The sequence below is a fragment of the Triticum aestivum genome, chromosome 2A (genome assembly GCF_018294505.1).
Source record: "Triticum aestivum cultivar Chinese Spring chromosome 2A, IWGSC CS RefSeq v2.1, whole genome shotgun sequence".
In the NCBI taxonomy this organism is placed as follows: Eukaryota; Viridiplantae; Streptophyta; class Magnoliopsida; order Poales; family Poaceae; genus Triticum; species Triticum aestivum.
In genome coordinates, this window is record NC_057797.1 from 7,771,231 (window position 1) to 7,794,356 (window position 23,126).

Here is a 23,126-nt window from a genome sequence, read left to right on the forward strand (position 1 = left end):
TATAAAACATACAAGATTGATACTATAATAGCATGAAACAATCGAAAATTATAAATACATTGGAGATGTATCACACTTCATTTCCTCCTGTCGAAAGTTGCCTTTCCTTCCATTTCGTGATTCTTTTCATAACTCGATCAACCAAAAATTGGAAACAATATGTCCTATCTAAACCCATAGTGGATGGTAAGCCTAGATAAGTATCCAATAGCGCCTCGGTCATTGTCGGTGGGAACGATACCTATGGGATCACAAGAATCCCTACTGTGGTTAGCGGGGCGCGGGGTCGTGAGAAGAGCGAATCAAATAGATAGCAGACGGTTCGTTTATCTAGGTTCAGGCCGCGAGGATGCGTAAAACCCTACTCCTGCTTTGGTGGATTGTATATCTGTGTTCTTCAGCTAGCTATGGGGCGTGAGGAGCTCCAAAAAGCCGAATCCCTCTCCTGGTCGCCTCGGGCCTGCTTTTATAGAAAAAGGGGTTGCCACAGTGGCACACAAGAGGTGGAAAGGGTACAGCGATGCGAGGTTATCCCTTGCATTACATGACAAGGCGCATTTAATGCGTCTTTCTTAGGTGTCCTTGCTTTATCGGGGACGGGGGAGAGATCTGTCTCGTCCGTCGCCGCTCCTTCTTGTGTAGACACGCGCCCTGGCCAGCGACGCCTGTGATGCCATGTAGGTAGGCAGGCAGCTGAGGTGGCGCAGTGGTGGGTCTTCACGAAGATCTGCATGCCGCCATGTGGGTGCCTGCCCAGCTGGTTGGGTCGGCAGCTGCATGCATGCAGTGATGGAGGTTTAGTCGGCGTGGGCCTGATGGTGGCCCTGCGGGTGTCCTCGGTAAGGGCCTTGCCGGGGCCCCGGCAAGGGTCTTGCCGAGGCGCCTGCTGTCATCCCCGGCAAGGCACTTGCCGGGGGCCTTGTGGTCTTCCTCGGCTGGGATCCCGCCAAGGGTTGTTGTCTCCTTAGTGTGTATCTGATCTTGAGTGTCTTCACAAAGATCTGCATGTCGCCACGGGGATGTCTCCCGAATCCTTGCCCTTTGGGGGCAGTGGACTCAAGGGTGATTTGCTCCGTAGGTGCGGGACGAGTCGCCGCGGCAAGGGTCTTGCCGGGGATGCTAGAACTGTCTCCCGGCAAGGATCTTGCTGAGGGAGCACGCTTCGTCCCCTTTGCTCTTCGTGGTCTTGGCCTTGGCGTCGTTCTAGTTCTCTTGAGCTTCGGTCTTACCATGGCTCACCTCCCTTGGCTTGCTTGGTGTGGTGGTGCCCGTGGCTCAGACTGCCCGTGCACAGTTATTGGGGTACAAAAAGTGTACCCCTCTTTTTGTACACCGACAGGAGCCCCCGGGCCAGGGCCACACATAAGCGCAACGCGTTGTTGGGCTAGGCCCAAAAATGGTGCGCGGGCAGGCAGGGCGGTTTTTACCGCGGTAAGGTTCTTCGCGCGCTGCGCTTCCCAAGACTCCCGCGCGTGGCGCGGCGTGGGGAGGTGCGTGTGACGTGGGCAGCATGCATGGGGTTGGTTCCCGCGGGCATGCGTCACACCACAGTTAATGTGAAAGGAGGCGGCCCGCGTTTTCCCCCATAAAAAAGGAATAACCGCGGGCGCGCTGCTCACTTTCTCCTCTTTCCTCGTGCCTTTTCCAATCTGAGAGCCGTCGTTTCCTCTCTTCCTTCCTTCCTAAGCTTCCGCCGTCGCCCGCTGTCGTTGCTTTGCCATCCCCCTTCCTCAGCCCTCTAAACTTCTTGGCCGCCATGGCACCCAAATCCGTCAAGGGAAAAGGGGTGGCTAAGGGCGTTGGGACTGTGGAGCCGCCGGAGAGCGCGCTGTCGGGGGACCGGACGAAGTCCACCTTTTTCTTCCCCTCGAAATGTTCATGAGCTCCGGGCCTCCTTCAGGCTCCTATGGGGAGCGAAGACGGGGGGAGAGAATTTGGGACACCCGGCGACGTGCGTCATTCCTGCTGCTTGCGCTGATCCTACTCCAAATCGGTATCCCTTTTTCGTCGATTATCTTTCTTGCGGGTTATGCCCCCTTTCTCCGATTTCTTCTGCGACATTATGCACACCTTCGGCTTTCGCCTCTTGGATTTTACTCCGAATGCGATGGCGTGCATGGCTTTCTTCACGCATCTTTGCGAAGGCTTTGCCGGGGTGCAGCCCAACACGGTGCTCTTCCACCATTATTTCTTCCCTCGGATCCAGCCGGGAGGTGCCGTCTCTGGTTGCGTCACCTGGATCCCAAGATCCAAGGGGGCGTACCCGGACGGTGCCGTGAAGGAGAGGTGGGAGGAATGGCGTGGCCGGTGGTGCTGGATTGAGGATGAAGACCCGCCGGAATTCTGCAAGGTCCGCCGAGTGCCGCCGGTCCGTGGCAGCGATTGGAGCAATGTCGACGCCGCCGACGGGAGGCTCACCGTCGCCGCTACTAGGATTCTCCGGCTCACCCGGGCTGGACTCACCCTTGAGATGATCGGGGCGGACTTCATTCGTCGCCGGATCGCCCCGTTGCACAACAAGGGGAGGCCAGCCTGGCTCTTTACGAATCCGGCTGACATTATGCGACTCCGCCCTGGCCTCGACCACAATTTCACGGTGTTGGCACATGCCCACTTCTGCCAGCGGCTTTTCCATCTTGATGTGGGTCGCAATGGCGAGGTCGAACGGACTGGCATGGCCGCGAGGGCTGCCACAAAGGTTGGCAAGGCCCTTAAGGGGCCGTTTTTCAAGCTACCGGCGGGGATGGTCCCGTTGTGCAACAATTCACGTCGGTCCAAGATCATCGCCATGATGCCGGACTGTAATGCGCACGGCCCTGTCCTGAGCTGGAAGGAGCCGAAGGACGCGGATGTGCAGCAATTCTTTGACACCCTGATCGAGGTGTATGTTAATGCTGACGCCGAGCGGTGGCTTGTCATTGACACAACCCAGGCAGAGTTGGACTACATCGCCACTAGGGCGAGGGAGGCACAGCTTGCCATGGAGGCCGGCAGCACCGGGGGTGTGGAGGACAAGGTCGCAACAGCTGCGGAGGAAGAGGAGCTCACCCGGTGGGCGCCGGCAACCGAGGAGGTCAGCAGCGCCGACACTGGAGCTCCGCTTGTCGAAGAAGCGACCGACGAGACGTCGTCGGAGGAGGATCGGGCGGCGGGCTCGACGCCAACCAGGGGAAGAGGGCGAGTCCTGCGACGGACTGGCTTCGGCGAGCCGGTCCGGCCCGGCAGGGCTACACGGCCTCAATTGACCCTGGAGGGGTCTGGGCGTCACACGAGGGCCACGGCAGCCAAGAGGCTGACGAAGGCCGTTGAGAAGAAGAAGACAACAGCCCCTTCCTCATCTGGGCGCGCACAAACCCCACCGTCTTTGCCTCCTCCGGCAGATGTCGACTCGGATGTTGACACGGAGGTCGCTTTTGATCTCCGGCCTCTCAGCCCGAAGAGGAAAAGGAAAGTGGTGGAAGAGGTGGGGATGGATGATGAGTAAGTACTCCGTTCCTTACTGCCATTTCCATTCCTCTGAATTAAGTCACTCATCTTGATCCATTTTTTCTTTTGCAGGGATGCAGAGACATTGGTCCAGAGGGTGAAGAGGGCCAAGGCCTTGGCGGGCAGCCAGCCCCCGACCAGTGCTTCAAAGTCGCCACTGGTGGTGCTGAGCAGCCCGGACAGCAGCCCCCAGCACAGCCCCCAGCGTAAGTTCGTCACCCTCCACTTATCGACACTTGGTAGGCGTTCGATGCTATGGTGTTGACCTTGTCGGTTTGCAGGAGGGGAGCGGCAGCAAGAGGAGCCGTAGAGGGCTACCCCCAACACACCACCCCCATCAACTATGCCGCCGCAAGGGGTGTCCCCGGCAAGGGCATCAAGCACGGAGCCCACACCCATGGAGGAAGAGGGGAATTGGGCACTGGTGACTCTGCCACGGCCGAATGCTGGCAGGGAGGGGACTTCTGCTTCACAGCCTGGCACTGGTGAGTCGCATGTCCTCCGTCTCTGTTTTTCCCTTATTCTATTTCTTGGCTTCAATGCTCCCATTACTACCCAGGCCCTCCTTCAATATGTATGGAGGACGTGGATACTGTTGTTGGTAATATTGCTGAGGAGGCCGCGGTGGAGGCCGCCAGGGATGCTGACGAGGTCGCCGCTGATGAGGCCACCAAGGATGCTGCCGAGGACACCGCTGTGGGGGCCGCCAAGGCGACCGGCGAGGCTTCTGCCGAGGGCGCCAACGGTGGGTCTGCCGGGGAAGCCGGCAAGGCCACTACCGAGGAAGAGGTGGTTGATGATCAGCCTCCCTCCTCCTCAACCTCGGGCCCCGGCAGATATCTGAAGGTGGGCGACGATCTTTTCGTCCGTCTTCCAGGGGCGTCAAGTTCCCGAGCGCCCGCCGAAGGGGAAGTCTTTGACGGCCAGGTGCTTGCCGCCACCGGGCTCGAGGTTGCGATGAGCCGGGCGTTGGCGGCGATGGTTCTCCAGAAGAGCAGCTTTTTCGCGCTATGGGGGGCAACTTCCAAAAACTCCAGGCGCTCTACCATGTACGTTTAGACAAGGTTAAGTCTAGGAAGGCAACGGTGGACCAGGCGGAGGTGGATTTCAAGGCGCGCGTTGCTGAGACGCGGACCTGGTTCCACCAGACTCGCGAGGAGCAGAGGGCCTTCCAGGAGGAATTGGCTAAGTGCAATGTCGAGCTCACCATGAAGATGGCTGACATCGAGAAGGCCCAGGAAAAGGCGGCTAACTTGGCTGCCGCGGCCGAGGCCGTCCGGAACCAGCATCAAGCCGCACTGGATTCCCAGGAAGAGGACCTCACCATGCATGAGGCGAACCTTGCCGCAGCGCTCCGTGGCAAGGATGAGGAGCTCGAGGCCCTTGTCGCGCGGCGGACTCGGAAGCTGGAGAGCAGAGGCACAAGGAGGCACTCGATGCCCAGGCTCTGGCCCATGCCGGCAAAGTAAGGGAGTTGGAGGTGGAGTGGGACGAGCTGAAGGAGCAGGCCCTCAAGCTGTCCAACGAGAAGAGCACGCTCAACAGCGCCTTGATAGAGGCACAAGGAGCGGCCATCAGCAGGACTGGGAGCTCTCCGAAGCGCAAAACTCCGTCAGAGATCTCAAGCTGAAGCTGGAGGATCTCGAGAAGATGTTGTCGGAGAGCAGGGCTCGGGAGGAGACCTTGACCAGGAGCCTGGAGGAGGAGAAGCAGCTGCGGGCGGACGAGGCCGCCTCCCACCAGGAATATGTGGCGGGCGAGAAAATATGGATCAGCCGTCTGGAGGACGTCGCCGGCAGGGTCACCTCGCAGTTGGCCACCATGGGGATGCCAAACGTGAGGTATGCCCCTGAGCACAGCGGGACCGTAAACGCCAAGCTGACGAAGTTCTTCGAGGGCGTCCTTGGAGCCTTGGCTTATCTTCACTCCAGCAGAGCGGCCACGTTGGCCGGGGAAGCCCGGCGACTTTGCCGGGGGGTCATGACCAAGGTCCTCACCAAGATGGTGTACTGGAATCCCGACCTCGACTTCGATGCCGCGATGGATAGCTTGACGGATGGTACTGACCTCATGGTGCTCAAGGAGCGCATCAAGCCCGTCATCAGCAACATCGACGAAATCAAGAGGGTGGAAGGGCAGCGCCGGGATTAGGCATCCCATTCTTCACTGCTGCTGCAGGTTCACGACCAAGACAAATTTCATCTTTAGTTAGAACCGCAACAATGATGTGATGTAAACCAACTTTTGCAGTACTCTTAATTTCATGCACGTTATTTCCCCGTTCAATTCCTCTTTGTATGCGCGCCCTACGTCGATTGGGTAGGCTCGCCGCCGCGGAAGCCCCTAGCGGCGTTTTGGGGACGGATCCCCATGGGCCTGCTGGGTATGCGTGCTGCCGGACGAGCCACCTTTCCGTTCTGAACGCGGCCGCTCGAACTGTCGAGCTTGACTCGAGTCAGAATCGAGAGCGTTGTTGATCGCGGAAGGCTACTCTACCATTCTCGACGCAGCTGCTTGAGCTGTTGAGCGGACTCGAAACAGGGCAAGGGCGTTGCCGATCGTGGGAGAGCCCCCAGGCGTGCAGGTTTCTCATACAAAGGCGTGACATCTCTGGGGGGGAATAACCTCATATAAGAAGGATAGAACAAATAAGGGTTCGGTGCAACTTAGCTTCTGTGTGCAATCGCTCGAGTGTCGATCTTCTGGCCTCCTTTCTTCTCCAAGGGTCACGAAGATGAAGGAGTGTCGAGCTAACTGCTAAAGCCGATTCTCACAACTGCGTCCCCCTACCTGGCGCGCCAAAGATGTCGGTGGGAACGACACCTATGGGATCACAAGAATCCCTACTGTGGTTAGCGGGGCGCGGGGTCGTGAGAAGAGCGGATCAAACAGATAGCACACGGTTCGTTTATCCAGGTTCGGGCCGCGAGGATGCGTAAAACCCTACTCCTGCTTTGGTGGATTGTATATCTATGTTTTTCAGCTAGCTATGGGGCGTGAGGAGCTCCAAAAAGCCAACCCTCTCCTGGTCGCCTCGGGCCTCCTTTTATAGAAAAAGGGGTTGCCACAGTGGCACACAGGAGGTGGAAAGGGTACAACGATGCGAGGTTATCCCTCGCATTACATGACAAGGCGCATTTAATGCGTCTTGCTTAGGTGTCCTTGCTTTATCGGGGACGGGGGAGAGATATGTCTCGTCCGTCGCCGCTCCTTCTTGTGTCGACACGCGCCCTGTCCAGTGACGCCTGTGATGCCATGTAGGTAGGCAGGCAGCTGAGGTGGCACAGTGGTGGGTCTTCACGAAGATCTGCATGCCGCCACGCGGGTGCCTGCCCAGCTGGTTGGGTCGGCAGCTGCATGCATGCGGTGATGGAGGTTTAGTCGGCGTGGGCCTGATGGTGGCCCTGCGGGTGTCCTCGGTAAGGGCCTTGCCGGGGCCCCGGCAAGGGTCTTGCCGAGGCGCCTGCTGTCATCCCCGGCAAGGCGCTCGCCGGGGGCCTTGTGGTCTTCCTCGGATGGGATCCCGCTAAGGGTTGTCGTCTCCTTAGTGCGTATCTGATCTTGAATGTCTTCACAAAGATCTGCATGTCGCCGCGGGGATGTCTCCCGAATCCTTGCCCTTTGGGGGCAGTGGACTCAAGGGTGATTTGCTCCGTAGGCGCGGGACGAGTCGCCGCGGCAAGGGTCTTGCCGGGGCTGCTAGAACTATCTCCCGGCAAGGATCTTGCCGGGGGAGTCCGCTTCGTCCCCTTTGCTCTTCGTGGTCTTGGCCTTGGCGTCGTTCTAGTTCTCTTGAGTTTCGGTCTTACCCTGGCTCACCTCCCTTGCCTTGCTTGGTGTGGTGGTGCCCGTGGCTCAGACTGCCCGTGCACAGTTATAGGGGTACAAAAAGTGTACCCCTCTTTTTGTACACCGACAGTCATTATCTTCAAACTGTTGCAAATTGGTTCCTTCATCTCTACTCTAGCATTAGGGCTAAAAACACACTTGACTTGTCCACACCGACCTTCTATACCGAAGCGACACAATATGATGTAAGGATTTCTTTTAGACACTCATATTCTCAGTATTGGCCTTCGTCAAGATTAATGAATCATCTGCAAACAATAGATTAGTGATGGTCCATGCTTCCGTGCACACCTTCACTCCCGCAAGTTTCCCTTCTTCCTCAGATTTATTTAGCAAAGTAGTCAATCCTTCAGTACATAACAAAAACAAATAAGGCAACAATGGATCGCCTTGTCTCAAGCCTCTAGAGGATTTAAAAATTTATGTTTCTTCCGAGTTAAAACATACATGGTATTCTATTGTACAAACACATTGCCTAAGCAGTTTAACCCACTCTTCACGAAATCCCAATTTTAGCATAATAGCAGTTTAACCCACAAGCAGTTTAACCCATTCCTTATGCATGTCCAGTTTCACCACACACCAACCATTGTGGACATCTCTCATGTTCTTTATCGCATGGAAAATTTCATAAGCTACCAAGACATTGTCTGTGGCAAGATGCCTAGGAGCAAAACTACTCTTCGTTTGGCTTATAATGTTTGGTAAAAAAAACTTGCAGCCTTGATGCTAGAATCCTTGGGATTACCTTGTAAAAAACATTGCATAGATTGATAGACTGAAACAGAGCCAATGTGGAAGGAGAATTTATTTACGGGATCAAAACTATAGCAGTGTCATTCCACCTCAGTGGGATTGTACCTGGATTGACGACCTTCAACACTTCATCAACAGGATCTTCTCCAAGAATGGGCTAGAACCTCTTATGAAATATCATGCGCAAGCCATCCGATCCAAGGGCCTTCCGATCTCCACTATCAAACATTGCCTTCTTAACCTTTGGCCGAATAAGGATCTAGCAAAGAATTATTCACGTCATGTGTTACTATTCTTTTAACTGATGCCAAGACATTCGGATCAGGATCATCAATTTTTGTACACCCTCGCTTGTACAGAATAAGGATGAAGATATGTACCATGAGTTTGTTTCTGGTTCTCTACACCCCCGCTTTTGTTAACTATTACTCCCTCTGTCCGAAAATACTTGTCATCAAAATGGATAAAAATGGATGTATCTAAAACGTATATACATATAGATACATCCTTTTTTATTCATTTTAATGACAAGTATTACCAAACGGAGGGAGTAATTGCCTATAAATAATGAAGGTTTGTTAGTGTAGTAATTACGGGCCACCAGTTAGGTACCTCCAACTTGTGGCCCTAGTTCAGGCCCCGTCCATAGAAATCTCATTAATGTCCGACTATTCAGTTGAGGAGTAGAATTAACAACCAGAACCTTTTGTTTATTTGCACAACATCTCCTCCGTCTTCTCATTTAAATAAAAGCTTCTCATTATTTTTTTATCATAGTTTTAAATAGCGCGGATATGGTTTATCTGCTCCCCGGCTCAACTACCTTCGGAAAATCCCTAAAATCGTATTCAAAATTTTAGAAAATATTTTTTTGTGGATGAACATCAATATACGTTCTAACACTCATTAAAATTTCACTTAAAAAGTCATGCATGGAGGCATCTACATAAACAATTCTAGACTGAAAAACATGCGTTTGGAACACTCATTTTCTATTTTGTTTGGCATTGCAACTATGGATGTCTTTTCGCTGTGAATTTTTACAACATGATAGATCACCTGCTGGTGTTCGTACACAAAAGAATCAAATATATTCCTTACTTGTTAGATCTTTTTGGAATTTACTGTTAATGCAGTGCATCCGGGCTCAGGATTAAAGTAACACGTTTGGCTTTGGCTATCTTGGCGCTATAACGTTGTTATTGCGATTGGAGGGGCACCACGTTAAATTGCGTCATGCACAATTTAGATCTATTTAGCACAGAATATATAGTTAGGTTAAACATAGAATGGCATATCTAGCTATTTTAAACTATGCTTTTTATATGCGACATTGAATGCATTGTAACGTCCTCGATGCGGCTATAGCTCCCACGTGTCGAGGCACGACTTAGAGACATAACCGCATTGAAAGCAATGTCGCAAGTCAGGCAATCATTACAACATCCCACTACTGATCATCGGGAAAGGAAACATAATAACGCTGAGAGTCCTCGTCGAACTCCCACTTGAGCTCGTACTCGTCACCTGGAGCGAAATCACCTGGACCTGCATCTGGAGTTATAGTATCTGTGAGCCACAGGGACTCAGCAATCTCGCACCCTCGCGATCAAGACTATTTAAGCTTATAGGAAGGATAAGGCAAGTATATGTGGAGCTGCAGCAAGCGACTAGCATATATGGTGGCTAACTTATACGCAAAAGAGAGCGAGAAGAGGAGGCAAAGCACGAGCGAGAATCTAGAAGAACAACCTGCGCAAGCATAACTCCAACACCGTGTCCACTTCCCGGACTCCGCCGAGAAGAGGCCATCACGGTAACACACGCAGTTGATTCATTTTAATTAGTTAAGATTTAAGTTATCTACAACCGGACATTAACAAATTCCCATCTGCTCATAACCGCGGGCACGACTTTCGAAAGTTCAATCCATGCAGGGGAGTCCCAACTTAGCCCATGACAAGCTCTCATGGTCAACGAAGGAATAGACCTCCTCCCAAGACGTTCCGATCAGACTCGGTATCTCGGTAACTCAAGACACTTCGACAGGTTAAAACAAGACCAGCAACACCGCGCGAATGTGCCGACAAATCCCGATAGGAGCTGCACATATCTCTTTCTCAGGGCACACTCAGATGAGCCAGACGTCGGGTAAGCCAGCCCAGAGTTTTCCCTGGTAGCCTCGGACATCGCTCAGTGGGACCAACACTCAGAGGAGCACTAGCCCGGGGGGGGGGGGTTAAAATAAGATGACCCTTGAGTCTGCAGAACCCAAGGGAAATAAAAGGCTAGGTGGCAAATGGTAAGTCCAATGTTGGGCATTGCTGGAAAAGCTTTAATCAAGGCGAAATATCAAGGGGTTCCCATTATAACCCAACCGCGTAAGGAACGCAAAATCCGGGAACATAACACCGATATGACGGAAACTAGGGCGGCAAGAGTGGAACAAAACACTAGGCGAGAGGCCGAGCCTTCCACCCTTTACCAGGTATATAGATGCATTAAGATAACATAGCAATATAATGATATCCCAACAAGTAAATAAATGTTCCAACAAGGAACGACTCCAATCTTCACCTGCAACTAGCAACACTATAAGAGGGGCTGAGCGAAGCGGTAACATAGCCAATCAACGGTTTGCTAGGACAAGGTGGGTTAGAGGTTTGACATGGCAATTGGGAGGCTCACAAGCAAATGGTAGGCATCGTAGCATTGGCATAGCAAGAGCGAGCAAACTAGCATAGCAAAGATAGTAGTGATTTCGAGGGTATGATCATCTTGCCTGCACAGTTGTCAGAGTTGACTGGATCCTCACAAGCAAACTCAACGGGCTCCTCGGTAGGGAACTCGTCTCCCGGCTCTACCCAACAAGACAAATAAGCAACAAGGATACAATCAACCATGTGCAAGACCAAGCAATAAGATGAAATGATGATATGCTATGCGGGATGCGATGCGAGATGCAAAATGCAAGATATGACAGGAAATGCATGAACCTGGCCTCAACTTGGAATTCCAAGGGTGCCACTGGTTAGAGGGGATGAAATCGCTTGAAAACAATATAAAGATCATTGGAATCGGAGTTACGGTTTGGAAATGGCAAGCGTTTTAAGATATGACACCGGTCTGCGATTTACAACAAGTAGGCATCTAAATGCAATGAGATGAACATGCTAGAGCCACCAAACAAGACAACAAAATACATGGCAGGGATGCACTCAAGATGCTTAACAAAAGACTAGCACTGAGCCACGGCCAATTCATCCATTAAGAGCTTCAAACAAGCATGGCAAAAACGCAAATGCAAAACAGATTCCAGACTTAGTGTAATTAACACTAGTCTGAAATTTCAGATCACGAAGCCCTCTTCGGAGCAGCAAAACAACATGATACATGACCTGATATGACAAGTAAGAACATGGCATGGAGCTACTCAACAAGCTTAACAAAAGTCCCAAAGTTAACTGCGGCCAAAAGGGATCACAAAATATATTAACGGGCACACGAACATAGCTAAAACACAATCAGTTTTCAGACTTAGTGAAAAACCGAGACATGCTGAAATATAACTCACGAAGGCATGTAAACGAGCTCGATGCACTCACCACGGTGCAAGTCATGGCAAGGCAGGCATACACCCATTAAGAAGGCACAAAATACAAGCTATACATGGCAAGAACAATGGCATAGCATGCACGGATCAACAATAGCAACGCCGGCAAAATCGCAAACGAGTTGATGATCTGCCCAGATTCACCACGAAGCAAAAGTAGAGCTCGATTGACTCAAGTTAGGTTGCTCCATAATTGCAAACAAAGACATGAATGGATATAGCATAACATGATTAACAAAACTCCTTTACTGATCATCCTCAAAAGAGGCACAGATCACTAGGAAACAAGCTGAACATATGGCATCACGAACTAAAATATCCCAGACTTAGTGAAAACAACTAAGTCCGTGAAAACAGATTTACCGGGTGCCTCACTTTGCAAGCTTGCACAAGTCACCACACACATCCTAAAAATGCATGGGTTGCACCTATGGAAAGAAGACAAAATGCTTAACAAAACATATGAAGGACTCATAGGCATAGCATGCACACATTAATCATGGCAAAAATAACAAAAGTCTAAGATGAACTAGCAGATCTGACAATTAACTCACGAAGCCTCCTTCTAACAGCATTTTTGGCATCAAGATGAACTCAAATAAAAATGATGCAATGGAATAAAATGATGTACTCGTCGAGACGAACATTTTGATATATTATACGTCCAAAACGGAGCTACGGATGCGGAGATATCATCGGTCAAAGTATGCATAAAAGATTAAGGGGGAGAGGAAAAAGTCAACCGTTAGGTTAAAACGGATCTCAGATCTGAGATGCACTGTAGCGGTGCGGCCTTCGAGGATCGCCGGACGGAGATGGGGATCGCTGGAACTTGGCCGGCCGGAGTTGAGGAAGCGGTCGCCGGGGCCGGATCCGGCGACCTGGTCGGCGCACGGCGGCTGAGGACATCAGGCGGGGCGACGGCGAGGTGAGCTTCGGCTCGGGCGACGGCGAGGTGAGCTTCGGCTCGGGCGGCGGAGCAGCTTGAGGGTGAGGCGGCGGCTTGCCGGAGCAGAGCGGGGCGACCGGCGTTGATGGATCACGGTGGCGCGGCCGGTCGGCTCGGGGGAAGAAGGGCAGGCGGCGGAGGGCGGCGGAGTGGCCCGGTCGGGCGGCGGACGGGCCGGCGCTGGGCCTGCGGGCCCGCGACGGTGGGAGGCGGCGGCGATGTGGACCGAGGCAGCGGGGCGAATCACAACGTGACACATGGCGGCGGCGGGCTATCCGGACATGTCCGCCTCGCGCGGTTTCGTCCGGCGGCGGCGGGAGAGATGGATCTAGGGTTAGGGGTGGTAGAGACCCGGGATTTACGGGGGGGGGGGGGGTGTATATATAGGCATAAGTAGAGCTAGGAGAGTCCAAATGAGGTGCGGTTTTCGGCCACGCGATCGTGATCGAACGCTTTAGGACATGGAGCAGAGTTTGGTGGGTTTTGGGCCAAATTGGAGGGGTGTTGGGCTGCAACACACACGAGGCCTTTTCGGTCCCTCGGTTAACCGTTGGAGTATCAAACGAAGTCCAAATGATACGAAACTTGACAGGCGGTCTACCAGTAGTAAACCAAGGCCGCATGACAAGTCTCGGACCAATCCGGAGATATTTAATCCCCACACACGAAAAAAAGCTAGAAATGGCCACCGGAGGAGAACGAAGCGCCGGAATGCAAAATGGACAACGGGGAAAATGCTCGAATGCATGAGATGAACACGTATGCAAATGCAATGCACATGATGACATGATATGAGATGCATGAAAACGAAAACAACACACGGAGACAAAACCCGAACCCGAGGAAATAAATATAACTTAACGCCGGAAACGGCAAGAGTTGGAGTACAAATTGGGAAAGTTACATCCGGAGTGTTACAACACTCCACCACTACGAAAAGATCTCGTCCCGAGATCTAGGACTGAAAGAACTCCGGGTACTCGGAACGGAGGTGATCCTCGCGTTCCCAGGTAGCTTCACGATCGGAATGGTGAGACCACTTGACTTTGAGAAATTTGATTGACTTCTTGCGAGTCTTGCGTTCAGTCTCTTCAAGAATAGCAACTGGGTGCTCACGATAAGAGAGATCTTCTTGGAGCTCAATGTCCTCGAAGTTGACGGTGCGGTCAGGCGTCTTGAAGCACTTTCGAAGCTGAGAGACATGGAACACATCATGAACATTTGCAAAGTTTGAAGGAAGCTCAAGTTGATAGGCGAGGTCGCCTCTCTTGCTGACAATCTTGAAAGGTCCCACGTATCTAGGGGCAAGCTTCCCTTTGATACCGAAGCGGCGAGTACCCTTCATAGGAGAGACACGGAGGTAAACATGATCTCCGATCTCGAAAGCCAAATCACGGTGCTTACTATCATAGTAGCTCTTCTGGCGGGATTGGGCTGCTTTGAGGTTATCACGAATGACTTTGCACATTTCTTCTGCTTCAGTGATTAAGTCATTACCCAGCAGCTGACGTTCACCGGTTTCAGACCAGTTGAGAGGGGTACGGCACTTCCTGCCATACAGAATTTCAAAAGGGGCCTTGCCCGAACTTGCTTGAAAACTGTTGTTATAGGAGAATTCAGCATAAGGAAGATAATCCTCCCACTTCATGCCGAAGGAGATCACACAAGCCCTGAGCATATCTTCAAGAATCTGGTTGACACGCTCGACTTGACCGCTTGTTTGAGGATGGAAAGCAGTGCTGATGCGGATGTTAGTGCCCATGGCCTTCTGAAAAGAATCCCAAAACTTCGAGGTAAAGATGCTGCCACGGTCTGAAGATATCACTTGAGGAATACCGTGCAGAGAGACAATGCGAGAGGTATAGAGTTCCGCCAATTGAGCTGCAGTGATCGACTCTTTGATAGGCAGAAAGTGAGCCACTTTGGTGAGCTTGTCGATGACAACAAATATAGCATCATTGCCACGCTTGGACTTTGGAAACCCAGTCACGAAGTCCATTTCAACGTGGTCAAACTTCCATTCTGGAATGGCAAGAGGTTGGAGGAGACCAGCTGGCCTTTGGTGTTCTGCCTTCACTCTTCTGCAGACATCACATTCATTTACGAATTGAGCGATCTCGCGCTTCATTCGAGTCCACCAATAAGCTTGCTTAAGGTCCTGATACATCTTCGTGCTCCCAGGGTGGATGGAGAGGAGAGAATTGTGAGCCTCGTTCATGATCACTTTACGAAGTTCACCTTTGGGCACAACAATACGATCCTCGAAGAAGAGAGTGTCCTTGTCATCAAGGCGGTAGCACTTGTACTTGGACTGACTCTTGGCAATCCCAATCTTCACCTTTTTCACCATAGCATCAAGAAGCTGGGCTTGGCGAATCTGGTCTTCTAAGGTAGGAGAGACTTGAAGGTTGGCGAGGAAACCTTGAGGAACAACTTGCAGATTAAGCTTGCGGAAAGCTTCACAAAGCTCGGGTTGATAAGGCTTGAGAATCAGACTGTTGCAGTAGGCCTTTCTGCTCAAAGCGTCAGCAATCACATTGGCCTTGCCTGGAGTATACTCGATACTCGGATTATACTCTTGAATCATTTCGACCCATCGAGTTTGCCTGAGGTTGAGATTAGGCTGAGTGAAGATGTACTTGAGACTCTTGTGATCAGTGAAAATGTCCACTTTTCTTCCCAATAGAAGATGTCTCCAAGTCAAAAGAGCATGCACAACTGCCGCCAACTCGAGATCATGAGTGGGGTAGTTCTTCTCATTAGGCTTCAACTGGCGAGATGTATAAGCAACCACTTTCTTCTCTTGCATCAAAACTACGCCAAGACCTTGGAGAGAGGCATCACAAAAGACCTTGTACGGCTTGGATTCATCAGGCGGAGTCAGAACTGGAGCAGTGATCAACTTCTCTTTCAAAGTGTTGAAAGCAATATCACACTCCGGAGACCAAACGTACTTGACATGCTTCTGAAGAAGATTTGAGAGAGGCTTCGCGATCTTGGAAAAGTTTTCAACGAATCTTCGACAATAGCTTGTGAGACCGAGAAAACTACGGAGCTGCTTCACGTTCTGAGGAGGTTCCCAATTCACAATAGCAGACACCTTCTCAGGATTCACGGAAATGCCCTTGGCAGAGATGATATGACCAAGATAAAGAACCTCATCGAGCCAAAATTCACACTTGGAGAACTTGGCGTAGAACTGATGTTCCCTGAGCTTATCAAGCACCAAACGCAAATGCTTGGCATGATCTTCCTTGTTCTTCGAGAAAACCAGAATGTCATCGAGATAGACCAAAACGAAGTCATTGGTGTAGGCATTGAAGATGAAGTTCATCATGCGAGAGAACGTCGGAGGAGCGTTGGCGAGGCCAAAAGACATGACAGTGTATTCATATGAACCAAAGCTTGTTCTGAATGCTGTCTTGGGAATGTCTTCTTCACGAATGCGAATCTGGTGGTAACCCATACGGAGATCAAGCTTGGAGAATACTTGGGCACCTTTGAGTTGTTCGAACAGCTCATTGATGTTGGGAAGTGGGTATTTGTTCTTGATGGTCTTCTTGTTCACTGGACGGTAATCAACACAAAGTCGGTCCGTTCCATCCTTCCTCTTCACAAAAAGAACACCACAACCCCACAGAGAAGTACTAGGCCGGATGAGACCCATTCTTTCTTGCTCATCGAGTTGCTTCTTCAGCTCCTTCAACTCCTCAGGTCCGAGCTTGTAAGGATGTTTGCACACAGGTTCCGTGCCAGGCTCAAGTTCAATAACGAATTCAACTGGCCGGTGCGGAGGCATTCCTGGGAGCTCTTCTGGAAAGACGTCTTGATATTCACAAACGACTAGAATTTGAGAGATGGCATCCAATTCACCCTTCTCATTGAGAGAAAACAGACGAATGGTATTATCCCGAGCGGCAAAGACAATTACATCCTCAGGCGAATGAGTCAATTGAATCTGCCGGGCTGCACAATCAAGATGAGCCTTGTGCTTAGAAAGCCAATCCATTCCGAGAATAAGATCAATATCCGAGTTACCAAGAACCACCGGAGAAGAGAGAAACTTGTAATCGCCCAATGTGATAGAAACATCTGGGGCAAACGTGCTTGCATTCATAAATTTACCTGGAGAAACCACAGATAACTGTCTAGTCAAATCTTGCAAAGGCAACTCATGCTTAGAAACAAATGGCCTCGAGATGAAACAATGCGATGCACCCGTGTCAAAAAGAACTTTAGCAGGAATATCATTAACAGGAAGGTTACCCATGATCACATCTGACGAGTCCTCTGCCTGAGCTGCATTCATCAAATTGACCTTGGCGGACTTGGGGTTATGCTTAACCACAGCTGTACTTGCCGATCTCACAGGAGGAGGAGGAGGAAGATGCCTCTGGTTGAAACACTTGTTGGCATAGTGACCCTTCTGTTGGCACTTGTTGCACGTGACCTCTGAAAGCGGACGGTGATACGGAGCACTCGATCTTGGAGCTTGAGACGAAGTCTTGTTCTGAAAGCCTGGGTTGGGTGGGTGGGAAGAACCACTGCCACCTTTGCTGTTCTGCTGATACGGCTGACGGAACGGAGGAGGAGGAAGCCAAAACTTCTGCTGCTTGGCCACTTGAGTAGAGGAAGAAGGAGTAACATCTCTAACTCGCTTCCTGGAAGCATCACACCTCAACTGAGCAGCCTCTTGCTTCAGTGCCATGTTGTAGAACTCATCGTATCTCAAGGGCTCGAAGAGAACAAGAGCGAGCTGAATATCTTCTCTGAGACCACCCCTGAACTGATATATCATGCTCTTCTCATCAGGCACGTCCTGCTTGGCAAAGCGGGCAAGCTTCTGGAACAATTTGTTGTAGTCATAGACAGACAAAGAGCCTTGCTTCAGATTGCGGAATTCCTCACGCTTGCTTTCAACCACGCTCTGCGGAATGTGATGAGCTCGGAAATCTCGACGGAAATCATCCCAAGTGATAACACGTCCACCTCTGGAATCCTTGTACTACTGGAACCATTCTGCAGCTTGATCTTTGAGTTGGAAGGAAGCGAACTTCACAAAGTCCTCAGGCCTGACGTTACTGCACTCGAAATGCTTACACAGATCCACAAGCCAATCGTCAGCATCGGTTGCCTCAACACAATTGCTGAAAGTCTTTGGCCCGTTAGCAAGGAACTGGTTGAGTGTAGCAAAGTGACTCTGATTGCTTGCCTTGATTCCCTTGACTGCCTTGATTGCGCTCTTGGAGAATTTGCATGATCAGCTGAGTGTTTGCATTGGTTGCGGCCATCACAGCTTGCCATGCCTCTGGAGGAGGTGGAGGCGGTGGCGGATCTTGATTCTGGTTCTGACTGGTGCTCTTAGCGGGAGCCATCCTGAAGAGGTTGACCACCGTTAGCACATTGACAGATAAATATTGAAGCTGAATCCAACGGAATGAAAATTGCAACATATAGTCTTCACATCCGAACAAAATGAACGAATGCATTCCTCTTCAAATGGTCACATATCCATAAATTGAGAAGCCACGTAGAATTAAGGTAGAGAAATAAATCAACAAGGTACGGATCAAGAACGAATAATCGGTAAGAAATCCCAATCTCAAACCAATATCCGTGGAAGAAGAACTAGAGCTACTAGAATTCCCACCTATGAAACTCCCGAACCTTTCCGGTTATGCAATCAGGTGTTGGGGATACAGGGGAAGCATAATATCTCACCCAAACTAGCAAATCCTACATCCAGCTGTATCCATCCTTCAACACATAACCAAGAAAACTTCGGAAACCATCTACCTCAACCTTCGAAAAGCATCCGTTATACAAGTTATGGCGATACTCCCGAACTCCCGCCCCAGTACTGGGTGGCGTCGAGGTTATCTCACCAACGAACTGCATAAAAGAGATTTTCGATGTCGGCGAACATATCTCAAGTATTCCAGAATTGCAACGATAAAATTATGATGACAACACCTCAGAGCTCAACTCCCCGGGACACTTCCACTAAACCCCTGACAGGAGGCACCAAGACAGTATTCTCATCATAAGCCATCGGAACAAATCCAAGATACTCGCGTGATCCTAAAAAAAATTTAGTGAAATTTGAGAAGAGAAGAGTCAAAACTCTACGTCAGGATGCCTTACCAGAGCGATGAGGAGACTGGGAAGTAAAAAGAATTCCTAAGCTCTCCGATATATAATTCCTAAGTGACTCAAAACATTTTTCTAGACACAACTCGGCTGCTAAGACGATCAAGCAATGGGGCTCCTAAGGTCGGGGAAGGCTCTGATTACCAACTTGTAACGCCCTCGATGCGGCTATAGCTCCCACGTGTCGAGGCACGACTTAGAGACATAACCGCATTGAAAGCAATGTCGCAAGTCAGGCAATCATTACAACATCCCATGTAACATATAATAAAAGGGGGAGATACATAGTTGGCTTACACTCGCCACGTCACATCAAAGTACATAAATAACATCCATCATACAAACACTCATGGCCCGACTACGGCGCCAAAATAGAAGAAAACCCAACATGCGACAAGGCCCTGAATCAAACCCCAACTAGGCACCACTACTGATCATCGGGAAAGGAAACATAATAACGCTGAGAGTCCTCGTCGAACTCCCACTTGAGCTCGTACTCGTCACCTAGAGCGAAATCACCTGGACCTGCATCTGGAGTTATAGTATCTGTGAGCCACAAGGACTCAGCAATCTCGCACCCTCGCGATCAAGACTATTTAAGCTTATAGGAAGGATAAGGCAAGTATATGTGGAGCTGCAGCAAGCGACTAGCATATATGGTGGCTAACTTATATGCAAAAGAGAGCGAGAAGAGGAGGCAAAGCGCGAGCGAGAATCTAGAAGAAGAACCTGCGCAAGCATAACTCCAACACCGTGTCCACTTCCCGGACTCCGCCGAGAAGAGGCCATCACGGTAACACACGCAGTTGATTCATTTTAATTAGTTAAGGTTTAAGTTATCTACAACCGGACATTAACAAATTCCCATCTGCCCATAACCGCGGGCACGGCTTTCGAAAGTTCAATCCCTGCAGGGGAGTCCCAACTTAGCCCATGACAAGCTCTCACGGTCAACGAAGGAATAGACCTCCTCCCAAGACGTTCCGATCAGACTCGGTATCTCGGTAACTCAAGACACTTCGACAGGTTAAAACAAGACCAGCAACACCGCCCGAATGTGCCGACAAATCCCGACAGGAGCTGCACATATCTCTTTCTCAGGGCACACTCAGATGAGCCAGACGTCGGGTAAGCCAGCCCAGAGTTGCCCCTGGTAGCCTCGGACATCGCTCAGTGGGACCAACACTCAGAGGAGCACTGGCCCGGGGGGGGGGGGGTTAAAATAAGATGACCCTTGAGTCTGCAGAACCCAAGGGAAAGAAAAGGCTAGGTGGCAAATCGTAAGTCCAATGTTGGGCATTGCTGGAAAAGCTATAATCAAGGCGAAATATCAAGGGGTTCTCATTATAACCCAACCGCGTAAGGAACGCAAAATCCGGGAACATAACACCGATATGACGGAAACTAGGGCGGCAAGAGTGGAACAAAACACTAGGCGAGAGGCCGAGCCTTCCACCCTTTACCAGGTATATAGATGCATTAAGATAACATAGCAATATAATGATATCCCAACAAGTAAATAAATGTTCCAACAAGGAACGGCTCCAATCTTCACCTGCAACTAGCAACGCTATAAGAGGGGCTGAGCGAAGCGGTAACATAGCCAATCAACGGTTTGCTAGGACAAGGTGGGTTAGAGGTTTGACATGGCAATTGGGAGGCTGACAAGCAAATGGTAGGCATCGTAGCATTGGCATAGCAAGAGCGAGCAAACTAGCATAGCAAAGATAGTAGTGATTTCGAGGGTATGATCATCTTGCCTGCACAGTTGTCAGAGTTGACTGGATCCTCACAAGCAAACTCAACGGGCTCCTCGGTAGCGAACTCGTCTCCCGACTCTACCCAACAAGACAAACAAGCAACAAGGATACAATCAACCATGTGCAAGACCAAGCAATAAGATGAAATGATGATATGCTATGCGGGATGCGATGCGGGATGCAAAATGCAAGATATGACAGGAAATGCATGAACCTGGCCTCAACTTGGAATTCCAAGGGTGCCACTGGTTAGATGGGATGAAATCGCTTGAAAACGATATAAAGATCATTGGAATCGGAGTTACGGTTTGGAAATGGCAAGCGTTTTAAGATATGACACCGGTCTGCGATTTACAGCAAGTAGGCATCTAAATGCAATGAGATGAACATGCTAGAGCCACCAAACAAGACAACAAAATACATGGCAGGGATGCACTCAAGATTCTTAACAGAAGACTAGCACTGAGCCACGGCCAATTCATCCATTAAGAGGTTCAAACAAGCATGGCAAAAACGCAAATGCAGAACATGATACATGACCTGATATGACAAGTAAGAACATGGCATGGAGCTACCCAACAAGCTTAACAAAAGTCCCAAAGTTACCTGGGGCCAAAAGGGATCACAAAATATATTAACGGGCACACGAACATAGCTAAAACACAATCAGTTTTCAGACTTAGTGAAAAACTGAGCCATGCTGAAATATAACTCAGGAAGGCATGTAAACGAGCTCGATGCACTCACCACAGTGCAAGTCATGGCAAGGCAGGCATACACCCATTAAGAAGGCACAAAATACAAGCTATACATGGCAATAAAAATGGCATAGCATGCACGGATCAACTATAGCAACGCCGGCAAAATCGCAAACGAGTTGACGATCTGCCCAGATTCACCATGAAGCAAAAGTAGAGCTCGATTGACTCAAGCTAGGGTGCTCCATAATTGCAAACAAAGACATGGATGGATAGAGCATAACATGATTAACAAAACTCCTTTACTGATCATCCTCAAAAGAGGCACGGATCACTAGGAAACAAGCTGAACATATGGCATCACGAACTAAAATATCCCAGACTTAGTGAAAACAACTAAGTCCCTGAAAACGATTTACCGGGTGCCTCACTTTGCAAGCTTGCACAAGTCACCACACACATCCTAAAAATGCATGGGTTGCACCTCTGGAAAGAAGACAAAATGCTTAACAAAACATATGAAGGACTCACAGGCATAGCATGCACACATTAATCATGGCAAAAATAACAAAAGTCTAAGATGAACTAGCAGATCTAACAAATAACTCACGAATCCTCCTTCTAACAGCATTTTTGGCATCAATATAAACTCAAATGAAAATGATGCAATGGAGTGAAATGATGTACTCGTCGAGACGAACATTTTGATATATTATACGTCCAAAACGGAGCTACAGATGCGGAGATATCATCGGTCAAAGTATGCATAAAAGATTAGGGGGAGAGGAAAAAGTCAACCGTTAGGTTAAAACGGATCTCAGATCTGAGATGCACTGTAGCGGTGCGGCCTTCGAGGATCGCCGGACGGAGATGGGGATCGCCGGAACTTGGCCGGCCGGAGTTGAGGAAGCGGTCGCCGGGGCCGGATCCGGCGACCTGGTCGGCGCACGGCGGCGGAGGACGTCGGGCGCGGCGGCGGCGAGGTGAGCTTCGGCTCGGGCGGCGGAGCAGCTTGAGGGCGAGGCGGCGGCTTGCCGGAGCGGAGCGGGGCGACCGGCGTTGATGGAGCACGGCGGCGCGGCCGGTCGGCTCGGGGGAAGAAGGGCAGGCGGCGGAGGGCGGCGGAGTGGCCCGGTCGGGCGGCGGACGGGCCGGCGCTGGGCCTGCGGGCCCGCGTCGGTGGGAGGCGGCGGCGATGTGGACCGGGGCGGCGGCGCGAATCACGACGTGACACGTGGCGGCGGCGGGCTATCCGGACATGTCCGCCTCGCGCGGTTTCGTCCGGCGGCGGCGGGAGAGATGGATCTAGGGTTAGGGGTGGTAAAGACCCGGGATTTACGGGGAGGGGGGGTTGTATATATAGGCATAAGTAGAGCTAGGAGAGTCCAAATGAGGTGCGGTTTTCGGCCACGCGATCGTGATCGAACGCTCTAGGACATGGAGCAGAGTTTGGTGGGTTTTGGGCCAAATTGGAGGGGTGTTGGGCTGCAACACACACGAGGCCTTTTCGGTCCCTAAGTTAACCGTTGGAGTATCAAACGAAGTCCAAATGATACGAAACTTGACAGGCGGTCTACCGGTAGTAAACCAAGGCCGCATGACAAGTCTCGGTCCAATCCGGAGATGTTTAATCCCCACACACGAAAAAAAGCTAGAAATGGCCACCGGAGGAGAACGAAGCGCCAGAATGCAAAACGGACAACGGGGAAAATGCTCAAATGCATGAGATGAACACGTATGCAAATGCAATGCACATGATGACATGATATGACATGCATGAAAACGAAAACAACACACGGAGACAAAACCCGAACCCGAGGAAATAAATATAACTTAACGCCGGAAACGGCAAGAGTTGGAGTACA